Genomic DNA, 12,470 nt, shown 5'->3' on the forward strand with positions numbered 1-12,470 from the left:
AGAACGTCGGTTCATAAATACGTGAATTATAATCAAATCGGTGATAACTATATATGACAGCTATATCTAAATCTGAACCGATTTTTTCCAAAATCAATAGCGATTGTCTTCTACCCGAAGAAAGACGTTATGTCAAATTTGAGGACGATCGGACTTAAACTGCGACCTGTACTTTGTGCACAAAATTACATATACAGACAGACGGACGGACAGACAGACGGACATCGCTAAATCGACTCAGAATTTAATTCTAAGCCGATCGGTATACTAAAAGATGGGTCTATGACAATTATTTCTTGGCGTTACATACAAATGCACAAACTTATTATACCCTGTACCACAGTAGTGGTGAAGGGTATAAAGATATGAACACCACAATATCTGATAACATTGGAACTGTTTCTAACAACAACATAGTATTCATACGTTTGTACCAAAAAAAAAATGTGGAATTGTTTATAAACAAAATATGGCGTAGTTGAATTAAAAATCCAATGATTTTTTGTTTCTTTTTCCTCTGGTGTTTCTTTGTATTATTTTTCTTCTTTTTTTTTTGTAAACGGCGATGAATGTTTAGACGATTTTACAACGGCAACGATAGAACAGCTTGGGAATTTAATTATTTTATTTCCAATAAAAAAATCAGTGATATTGATGATTCATTGCATTTAGTTTAGACAATAGTTTACACCACAATAATTTTATATTACTATATTTACTTTTTTACCCTAGAATAGATTAACACCTATTGTTTATACGATTTTATAATTTTATAATGTTTTGTTATGAACGAATTTTTGTGCACAATTCACGGACACTTCACGATTTGTAACGTTTGGAAGATTTTTCAAAACTGATTATTAAAAATTTCCAAAACTTCTAAAGAACTTTGAAATTAGAAATATCAAAAGCTTGATTTGAATACGAAACAGATCATCATCATCATGTATTTTCTATTCCTATATCAGTTAGTATAATTTGCCAAATATTTTAAAGAATAAATTATACAAAACAAAATCAAGATATTTAAAGCAGTCAATATTATCGAAAAACAGGAAGGCGGATTGTATTAGAGAACTAAACAGCTTCGGTAACCAAAGATATAGTGAAAGAAACTTGTTTAGATAGAATTACAAACTCGATATTGAAAATAAAATTTATTAAATAATTTAACCTGTTAGCAGAGGTTATTTCAGGTCATTCAAATGTGAGCTGATTAAATACAAAGAAAAGAAAATAATACCTAAAACAATCTATCTTTCGCAATGGCTCAACAGATAAAACAAATATTCTTCATTTCGATTTCAATAGGTTTTTAAGATCTATAGAAATGGAAAGTTATGGAAGAATAAAATGTTAATTTTTAATCTATACTTTTTTAACTAGAACAATCTTTTCAATTTGTGTCAGTCAAACCTCCACCAACACACTGAAAAAGAGCTTACCCAATTCAAAAAAAAAAATAGGTTTTTCGTACTTGATATTGGGAAACAATAAATTTTTTCTATTAAATATTAAATTTGTTCATCTTTTGTCATCATACTCTGAAAAAAGTGTACCCACCAGGGCCATAAAGCAAATGTAATCTTAATTTAATTCATAGAAATTATTATGTTTTAGTTCAAGTTTTTTCGTATGAGAAAGTTTCCTTAACTTTTCATTTTTAGTGAGGATTTGTTAAACATACTAAACAATTTTACTAAATTCGTATTTCCCACACAAATGTTCAGAATCTGCACTCAAAACGATGATAAATACCCGCCACCATTAATCAAAGATAATATTTGCCTTTCAATCCCTTCGCCGTAGATGGTTACTTGAAAATGTACAGAATTTTAGAGGGATTTGATGACAGATACTCTCTTAAGCAGATCGGTTCAACTAGAGCGCTTTCCGAAATTAAATTTAAAGTTTGTAGATATGGAGCAGCGATGGTCCGATCGGACCAAAAGTGGTTCAAAAGATTTTTAATTTTTAGCCAATTTTGGTCCATTTTCATAAATTTTGTCCATTTTTCTAGTATTTAAATTTTTTATTACATATTCAATAATATCTACACTAAAAAAAGTTTACTTGGATCCAAAGATTTTGACCTTCCCTTAAGGATTTTGGTATTGATTCCGAGCCAAAGATGCGGCTTCTTAAACATAAAGAAATTTTTTAGCGACCTATCTGGCTTTAAATCTAGGGTCAATAAAATTAAAATTAGGATACACATCTCATTTTTCAAATTGTCAGTCTCTTTTCGCGGTTTATTAATAAAGGTACTCACGTACAAACAAATGCCAGTACAAAAATCCAAATTATAACGGATAGTTCAAAGTAAAAAATGTTTTCTTAATTCCAAAAAAACTTTAAACCAAAGACGCTAAATCCTCAATATAAGTCTTAGCCTATATTTAAGGACAATTTCTTTAAATCAAAAATGTGTTTCTTTACTTTAAGGAAAATTAGCCTTAGTTCAAAGACATGGGACTTTTTTTGAAGCAAAGATTATAAACTTTATTATAATTAAAATTTCATTATTTTAAAGAAATTTGTCCTTAATATTTTGTAAATTTCGCATCCTAAAATTTACGTTGCGTAATCTTTAATATCACGTAAATATTTTTTTTAGTGTATGGAATTAGATACAATTTCAATCACCGGATAAGCGTTCAAGAAAATCGGATGAACATTTATCGTTTTAGGTTTAGGGTCAAGGTTTTATATCTTTTTGGACAATTTGAATCCCTATACTTGAATTTAAGCCAGAAGTGGAAAAGTAGGGATTGAGCTATATAAGAATAGGGACCGATATGAACAACAGTTAAGGCATAAAATATGGGTGCAAAGCAACACTACAGCAAATTGGGTGAAACTTTGGAAATCTTTTGTATTGATCCTCTGCCGAAAATACTTTTGGTAAATTTTTTTATTGTTTGGTAGATTGGTAGGATTTTTGATGTTTTGGTAGATTTTGCAGAGGTACTTCAAAATTTTCTATAGAAATAAACTCTTGAGAAAATTTTGGTTATGAAAAAAAATGTTGAGAAAATTGTCTACATAGAAATAAAATGTTGACAAATTTTCTATGTAGAAATAAAATGTTGACAAAATTTTCTATAGAAATAAAATTTTGACAAAATTTCTATAGTAATAAAATTTTGACAAAATTTTCTAAAGGAACAAAATTTTAAAAAAATTTTCTATAAAGGGTGATTCTTTTGAGGTTAGGATTTTCATGCATTAGTATTTGACAGATCACGTGGGATTTCAGACATGGTGTCAAAGAGAAAGATGCTCAGTATGCTTTGACATTTCATCATGAATAGACTTACTAACGAGCAACGCTTGCAAATCATTGAATTTTATTACCAAAATCAGTGGCAGAAAATCCGCTTTTTTATCGACAAATTTTGTTCAGCGATGAGGCTCATTTCTGGTTGAATGGCTACGTAAATAAGCAAAATTGCCGCATTTGGAGTGAAGAGCAACCAGAAGCCGTTCAAGAACTGCCCATGCATCCCGAAAAATGCACTGTTTGGTGTGGTTTGTACGCTGGTGGAATCATTGGACCGTATTTTTTCAAAGATGCTGTTGGACGCAACGTTACGGTGAATGGCGATCGCTATCGTTCGATGCTAACAAACTTTTTGTTGCCAAAAATGGAAGAACTGAACTTGGTTGACATGTGGTTTCAACAAGATGGCGCTACATGCCACACAGCTCGCGATTCTATGGCCATTTTGAGGGAAAACTTCGAAGAACAATTCATCTCAAGAAATGGACCGGTAAGTTGGCCACCAAGATCATGCGATTTGACGCCTTTAGACTATTTTTTGTGGGGCTACGTCAAGTCTAAAGTCTACAGAAATAAGCCAGCAACTATTCCAGCTTTGGAAGACAACATTTCCGAAGAAATTCGGGCTATTCCGGCCGAAATGCTCGAAAAAGTTGCCCAAAATTGGACTTTCCGAATGGACCACCTAAGACGCAGCCGCGGTCAACATTTAAATGAAATTATCTTCAAAAAGTAAATGTCATGGACCAATCTAACGTTTCAAATAAAGAACCGATGAGATTTTGCAAATTTTAGGCGTTTTTTTTTTAAAAAAAAGTTATCAAGCTCTTAACAAATCACTCTTTAGTTAAATTTATTTTGATCATTTAAACCAGTTTTTTTATAACCTTAATTATTTTTTTTTCTGGTCCGTAATTATTTTAACTCTAACGTACTATATCCCTTTCCGACCGTGTACGCACAATTGTGCGGGTAACTTTAAGTCTCTATAATTTCTTTAATATATGACGTACTGCGATAAGAGCGGCAAAAAAATAATTGTGTATGCTCTCTCTTTGTCTAAGAATGTGAAGAACCGTTATAAATATTTGCTTTTCATATTAATTTTGTAGTTTCAGCAACGTACTTTGCGCATTTGTAAAAATGAGTGGAAGATGTAAGTTTGCAAATATATTAAAATTATTTAAATTGTGGAATATTTCATCAAATTAGTGTTTTCAATAAGAAAACATTTTAAATATTGTATGCAAACAGTAACTTCGTGATTATTTTGTGTTTTTTGATATTTTTACGTCCGGACTTTTACCGGAATTTACCGGACTGCAACAATTGTACGTATCCTGAAAAAACAGGATACAGGATCAAACTGAACAAACTTAATAATTTAAATTGTTCTATGTACACATAAATAACAGAATTCAAAAATTTAGGAAAATCTATCACGTGGATCGGCTATAGGTCGGAAAGGGATATAGACTTATTGTATTCATGAATTTACCTTCGAACTGGCTTACCACAGCTGAATAAATAAATAAAATTTTGAAAAATGTACTACAGAAACAAAATTTAAAATTTTGACAAAATTTTCTATAGAAATAAAATTTTGACAAAATTTTCTATAGAAATAAAATTTTAACAAAATTTCCTATGGAAATAAAATTTTGACAAAATTTTCTATAGAAATCAAATTTTGACAAAATTTGATTTAGAAATAAAATTTTGACAAAATTTTCTATAGAAATAAAATTTTGAAAATTTTTTTAAAAATAGAAATAAAATGTTGACAAAATTTCCATATTAATAAAATTTTGAAAAAATTTTCTATAGAAATATAACAACACTGTTCTCGACTGTGAACAGATTGTCGTGGCACTAGGCTTACGGAATCGGTGAACTTTTTGTCCGGGTAAATCTTGATATGTTTGAGGTTTTACCCGGGCTCTGCGAGTTCAAAATAATTCTCTAGAGCTCTTACAATTTCAGCTTCGCAGGATATTGCTTTGAGGCTTTTGAGAAAATCAGCTTTATCGGGTTTCTGCGAGTTCAAAAAAATTCTCTAGAATTAGTACAATGTCAGTTTCGCAGGTTTGAGGCTTTTGAAAAAATTCCCCTAACAGTGAATGTCTTTTATTGTCCAAACTCTTAATCTCTTGGCAGGATCGCCAGTTGTGGAGGCCAAAATTATCTTTTGTTGAAACTCAAGTTTCTTACTTGAATATCTTTTATTATTTTATTTATTATTTAATTTATTATAATTACAAACTTATTTATACGGGCACTAGCAAATCATGTGAAAAAATAAAAATTATTTTATAAGAAAAGCTAATGTGATTAATTCAAATTATAATTTTTGTACTGTTCTTGTGTATCTACATCAACTAAATAAAATTGACTTTACAATTCGAATGAGCACAGCAGCTCTGAAAAAAATTTCGGTTTCTAGAAACTCAAGAATCCAAATCAGATGCTTAGCCCATATCAGGTCTATAACAAAACATGGACCGATAGACAACTATTTGCGCAAAATTTTAGCACCATAGCTTCATTATTGATGTGTTTACAACAGATATCCAGACAAACGGACATCATTAGATCGTCATAGCATTTCTCCCCAATTAAGAATATATATACACCCAAAGAAAAAAATATTTTCCTCCGGAACGAAATTTTAGACAAACTAAATTCCCCTTTCTTATAAAATATTTTCTTTTAGAGAAAATTAACCCGAATTTATGATAAGCGAGACAACGATTGTCTCTAAACTTTTTATTTGTTTTTAAAGAAAATTTGTTTGAATCAAAAGAAAACTTTGCTTGTCTAAAATTTCATTCCTCAGAAACGTAAACTCTTCTCATCTTTGGCTCGGAATACCAAAATATTTAACCGAATATCAAAATCTTTGGATCCAACTTTGTTTTTGAGTGTAATACACTTTAATTAAAAAAATCAAGAAGTAACCAAAATTTTCTTACCTGGTGGGTTTACTTTTTTTGAGTGTGAAAAATCAATTCATAAACATGTGATCCGCCGTTGAACATTTAAATAGAATTTAGGTCATGTTCCACCACTGTGTGGAACAGAGTATTATAAGTTAGTGGTTAAGTTTGTAACACCCTGAAGGAGGCGAGACCAACCCGTGGTGTCTCTGGCAAAATTGCTCAGGACCGCCCCTAAGACGATTGAAGGATGTCCGTCTGTTTGTAAACAAAATTTTTGTAATCAAAGACTAGGTCGCAGTTTTAGTCCAATCGACTTCAAATTTGGCACAAGTACGAGTATGTGTTTTGAGTCAGAATCGGTCCCTATATATTATGTAAAAAATCGGTTGAGATTTATATATAGCTTCCATATATTTCATTCGGCCGTTTTAATGCTTATTTAGAGCATTTTATTGTCGCAAAAACCATTTAATAGTGTAATAACAATTTTGGTATATTTCGTTACATTAAATATTAATTAATTCATTGAATCTTTAACTGTATCCTAAAGATACAGTTTAATTAATGCATGTATTCATGTTCTCCGTTAGTTATTTGAAATATGCATTGACTTAAAACTTGGAAGCTAAAGTCAACAACCCTTAGGTGTCAAAACTCAATGCCACGGATACAATTTATTTGCATATATTATACTATTGATGTATGCAATATTAAAAAAAAAAAATGTTGATGCATTGTATTTAATTTAGATAGAATTAAAGAAAAATCACTAATAGACAAAGAAACTTTTGATGGTTGCGGATGACGTATTGAATATTCATCAAACAAAGACATTTTGCATAATTAAATGCAAACATTATAAATAGATTACCCATATTGACAGTATAATCATTATTCAGCCACCAGTAATTAGTATATAATTTAAATAGATATAGATCTGATGGGACAATTGGTATTTTGTGTTAAGGTAGTATAATATAAAAATAATATGGAAGAGGGTTTTATAAACTTTATACAAAAATTTCTTTCATTTTACGATATCCAATTTTAAGTCGAATCACTTAACTATAAGGACAAGGCGACTTCATTGAAAAGTTTATCGATTCATGGACAACGAAAAAACTTTATGTCGGAGAAATGTGTCTTCTATGCTACTAAGCAAACTTCACATTCGTATTTTAAGGACATGAAATCTTTGACCTCGCGACAATATTATTTTCAGTGTGGGAAAGTTATTAATGCCACGTTTTACAGCATTTTTTCTTTTTTTTTAGCCAAAAATTAATTAAAATCCTTGTAAATACAGCCAAAAATCATAATAAATATATGCAACATTGTCTTCTATAATGCATTTAAATTAAATATAAATGTCAATATAAACACATTTGCTACATTTTCCTTTTAAATGTAATGAATGGAATGATCCATTTAAATTTCATTAGTATTTTTATTTGAAGCCAAAATTATCCTATATAAAATGCTTCAGCATTTAACAAACCAAATAATGAAAAAAATCTATACATAAACAAAATAAAAACAAAACTAATACCAATGAGGTAATTAGCAAGTTTACAAAGGCAATTGTAATTTATATAAAAAATAACAAGAAATAGAATTAAAATAAAATAGTCAAGCATGACTCAATATACATAAATATAAGAAAATAAATATCATTGAAATTTATAATTAAATATAAAATATACCATTCTCTTTTTTTAAAGTGAGGCTACAATTCATGCCAATCCAATAATTGAACACTTAAAATGACGATTGTCTATAAGTTCGCTAATTACTGATTTGTGACTATCAACACTCACAATTAGGCTGTCTAAAAGTTTTTACGCAAAGTTATTTTGCAATTCTATTTTGATAGCAAAGAAGTTCTGTTTATGCCCCCAGCAAATCAAGAAGAGGCCAATTTGCCAAAAAAAAATTTTTGAAGCAAATCTTTAATATTATTGAAATCGGTTCATAATTATATAACCTCATATAAATTGATTCTCCTGGAGAATTAAATAAAAAAATAACTTTTTGCGTGTGTTACCTTTGCGTTTCGTGTCTAAATAATTACACACTCCATGGTGGACGGTACAAAAGATTCTACCTGGCCAAACTTTTTTCTTTTTTTTTCAGTGCACAAATTAAATAAAGAAAGTACTTCGTTATGCTAATTTTAAATGTATATTAAATCAATTGCAATTTTCTTTTATGATATTTTGGCAATAGTAATAATTGTCCGTCCGCTTGGCCCAATTCTAGTACTTTCATTTATTTCTCTCATCAAGAACCTTTAATTCTGATTGATTTTTCTGCATTTCTTTCATTCGTTTTTGCAATCACACGAAGAGTAATTTGAATATATCGCTATTCAAAAAATATATATTATATTTGCTTTGCAAAATAATGCTATATAAAAATGCATATTATTTACATTTAAATAGTTCTCTAAATTGAGCGAATAATTACAGTAAAGTAGAAATTTCCCTTTCGTACACTGACAGAATAAATTGGGATATCTAAAAATAATCATTTTATTCTTATAGGGATTAGTAAACGTTTAGATAACATTTTCTTCTTTATCCGTATAGTATCGGAGAAACATCAACATTTCAGTACATTTATAAAAAGTAATGTTCACTTTCCTACACATTCAGAAAAGAATGATGCTTATTTTTTTCGAAGGAGAAAAATACTGTTTATAACAATATTCCAAAGAAGAGATGCTTTTGGCAAAATTTTCTATAGAAATAAAAACAAAAAAAATAAAAATTTTCTAAATAAAATGTTGAGAAAATTTTCTATAGAAATAAAATTTTGATGAAATTTTCTATAGAAATAAAATTTTGAGAAAATTTTCTATAGAAATAAAATTTTGAGAAAATTTTCTATAGAAATAAAATTTTAAGAAAATTTTCTATAGTAATAAAATTTTGACAAAATTTTCTATAGAAATAAAATTTTGACAAAATTTTCTATAGAAATAAAATTTTTGACAAAATTTTCTATAGAAATACCATTTTTGACAAAATTTTCTATAGAAATAAATTTTGAACACAATTTTCTATAGAAATAAATTTTGAACACAATTTTCTATAGAAATAAAATTTTGACAAAATTTTCTATAAAAATAAAATTTTTGACAAAATTTTCTAAAGAAATAAAATTTTTGACAACATTTTCTATAGAAATAAAATTTTGAGAAAATTGTATTAGAAATAAAATTTTGAACACATTTTTCTATAGAAATAAAATTTTGACAAAATTTTCTATAGAAATAAAATTTTGACAAAATTTTCTATAGAAATAAAATTTTGACAAAATTTTGTATAGAAATAAAATTTTGACAAAATTTTCTATAGAAATAAAATTTTGACAACATTTTCTATAGAAATAAAATTTTGACAAAATTTTCTTTAGAAATAAAATTTTGACATTTTCTAGAGAAATAAAATTTTGAGAAAATTTTCTTTAGAAATAAAATTTTGAGAAAATTTGCTATATAAATAAAATGTTGACAAAATGTTCTATAGAAATAAAATGTTGACAAAATTTTCTGCAGAATTAAAATTTTGACAAAATTTTCTATAGAAATAAAATTTTGACAAAATTTTCTATAGAAATAGAATTTTTGACAACATTTTCTATAGAAATAAAATTTTGAGAAAATTGTATTAGAAATAAAATTTTGAACACAATTTTCTATAGAAATAAAATTTTGACAAAATTTTCTATAGAAATAAAATTTTGACAAAATTTTCTGCAGAATTAAAATTTTGACAAAATTTTCTATAGAAATAAAATTTTGACAAAATTTTCTATAGAAATAAAATTTTTGACAACATTTTCTATAGAAATAAAATTTTGAGAAAATTGTATTAGAAATAAAATTTTGAACACAATTTTCTATAGAAATAAAATTTGGACAAAATTTTCTATAGAAATAAAATTTTGACAAAATTTTCTATAGAAATAAAATTTTGACAACATTTTCTATAGAAATAAAATTTTGACAAAATTTTCTTTAGAAATAAAATTTTTGACAAAATTTTCTATAGAAATAAATTTTGAACACAATTTTCTATAGAAATAAATTTTGAACACAATTTTCTATAGAAACAAAATTTTGACAAAATTTTCTATAGAAATAAAATTTTGACAAAATTTTCTATATAAATAAAATTTTGACAAAATTTTCTATAGAAATAAAAATTTGACAAAATTTTCTTTAGAAATAAAATTTTGAGAAAATTTTCTATGAAAATAAAATTTTGACAAAATTTTCTATAGAAATAAAATTTTGACAAAATTTTCTATAGAAATAAAATTTTTGACAACATTTTCTATAGAAATAAATTTTGAACACAATTTTCTATAGAAATAAAATTTTGACAAAATTTTCTATAGAAATAAAATTTTGACAAAATTTTCTATGGAAATAAAATTTTGACAAAATTATCTATAGAAATAAAATTTTGACAAAATTATCTATAGAAATAAAATTTTGACAAAATTTTCTTTAGAAATAAAATTTTGACAAAATTTTCTATAGAAATAAAATTTTGAGAAAATTTTCTATAGAAATAAAATTTTGAGAAAATTTTATATAGAAATAAAATTTTGACAAAATTTTATAAAGAAATACAATTTTGAGAAAATTTTCTATACAAATAAAATTTTGAGAAAATTTTCTATAGAAATAAAATTTTGACAAAATTTTCTATAGAAATAAAATTTTGAGAAAATTTTCTATAGAAATAAAAATTTTGACAAAATTTTCTATAGAAATAAAATTTTGACAAAATTTTCTATAGAAATAAAATTTTTGACAAAATTTTCTATAGAAATAAAATTTTGAGAATATTTTCTATGGAAATAAAATTTTGAGAAAATTTGCCATATAAATAAAATTTTGACAAAATGTTCTACAGAAATATCATTTTGACAAAATGTTCTATAGAAATAACATTTTGACAAAATTATCTATAGAAATAAAATTTTGAGAAAATTTTCTATAGAAATAAAAATTTTGACAAAATTTTCTATAGAAATAAAATTTTGACAACATTTTCTATAGAAATAAAATTTTTGACAAAATTTTCTATAGAAATAAAATTTTGAGAATATTTGCTATGGAAATAAAATTTTGAGAAAATTTGCCATATAAATAAAATTTTGACAAAATGTTCTATAGAAATATCATTTTGACAAAATGTTCTATAGAAATAAAATTTTGAGAAAATTTTATATAGAAATAAAATTTTGACAAAAAATTCTATAGAAATTCCATTTTTGACAAAATTTGCTATATAAATTCCACTTTTGACAAAAATTTGATTCAAAACTTGAAAATAAGATTTTGTAAATTTGATAGATTTTTGGTAAAATTGGAATGGTTTAAAATATGCAACCCTTTTTACCAATCGAAATCACTATTAGATATCTTAGGTTAGGTTAGAGAGATGACTTACTTCTTAATTTATTTTCAAATGTTAATAGCAATAAATAGTTAATTTTTAATGAATTTTTAAAAAACTAATTATTTAAAACTCATTTCTACACCCTCAAAAATAATCGCTTCTCTAACATATGTTCCAAACATATTTTGCAGGAAGCACATATATTATTGGATATTGCCGAAACATTATTATGTTTGTTTTATGTGAACATATTATATGTTTGGAAGCATTTTGAACCCAAAAATATTATATGCTTGGAAGAATTTTCTCCCCAAGAAGATTGTGCTCATTCCCACACATAATTTTCACTTCCACGAAATTTTTAGTTCTTGGCACCTTTTTCTGTAATACAAATAATGTTGAAGAAATTACTCAATTTTATAATTTTTTTAAATGTTACTTTTCGCCTGGACGGAGAATCAAACCGGGAATCATGCAAATTGTAAGCCAACACACTACCACTGGGCTGTTATAGTCACCAATAGACAATTATCGTTATAAGTTACATTTATATAGCATAGTTTGCAGCGCCCATGAGCCCATGCAAACATAACATTATTTAACAGAAACATACATTTGTTGGCCACGTGGAGCAGTGATTAGCATACGTTCCGATTTCTTTTAACGAACCAAGAAAAAAAAATTGTGCCCATAATGCCAACCCAGCGGCGTAGTTCATGTGGTTGGAAGGCCTCCTTCCAGGCCTGTCTAAGCATTACAGAGGCCTGCTTAGGACATTACACCTTCCTTTCCATTTAACATAGGGTGAGATTGGAGGGCAAGGCCTTATTT

General features: G+C 26.9%; 1 protein-coding gene across 2 annotated transcripts in view; it reads right to left on the bottom strand.

The window, feature by feature from the left end:
- LOC142228212 (uncharacterized) overlaps positions 1-12,470 on the bottom strand; it is a 73,117-nt gene that overhangs the window by 15,874 nt on the left and 44,773 nt on the right. The gene's annotated exons all lie outside the window — the stretch shown is intronic.

Source organism: Haematobia irritans, chromosome 3, assembly GCF_050003625.1.
Source record: "Haematobia irritans isolate KBUSLIRL chromosome 3, ASM5000362v1, whole genome shotgun sequence".
Taxonomy (NCBI): Eukaryota; Metazoa; Arthropoda; class Insecta; order Diptera; family Muscidae; genus Haematobia; species Haematobia irritans.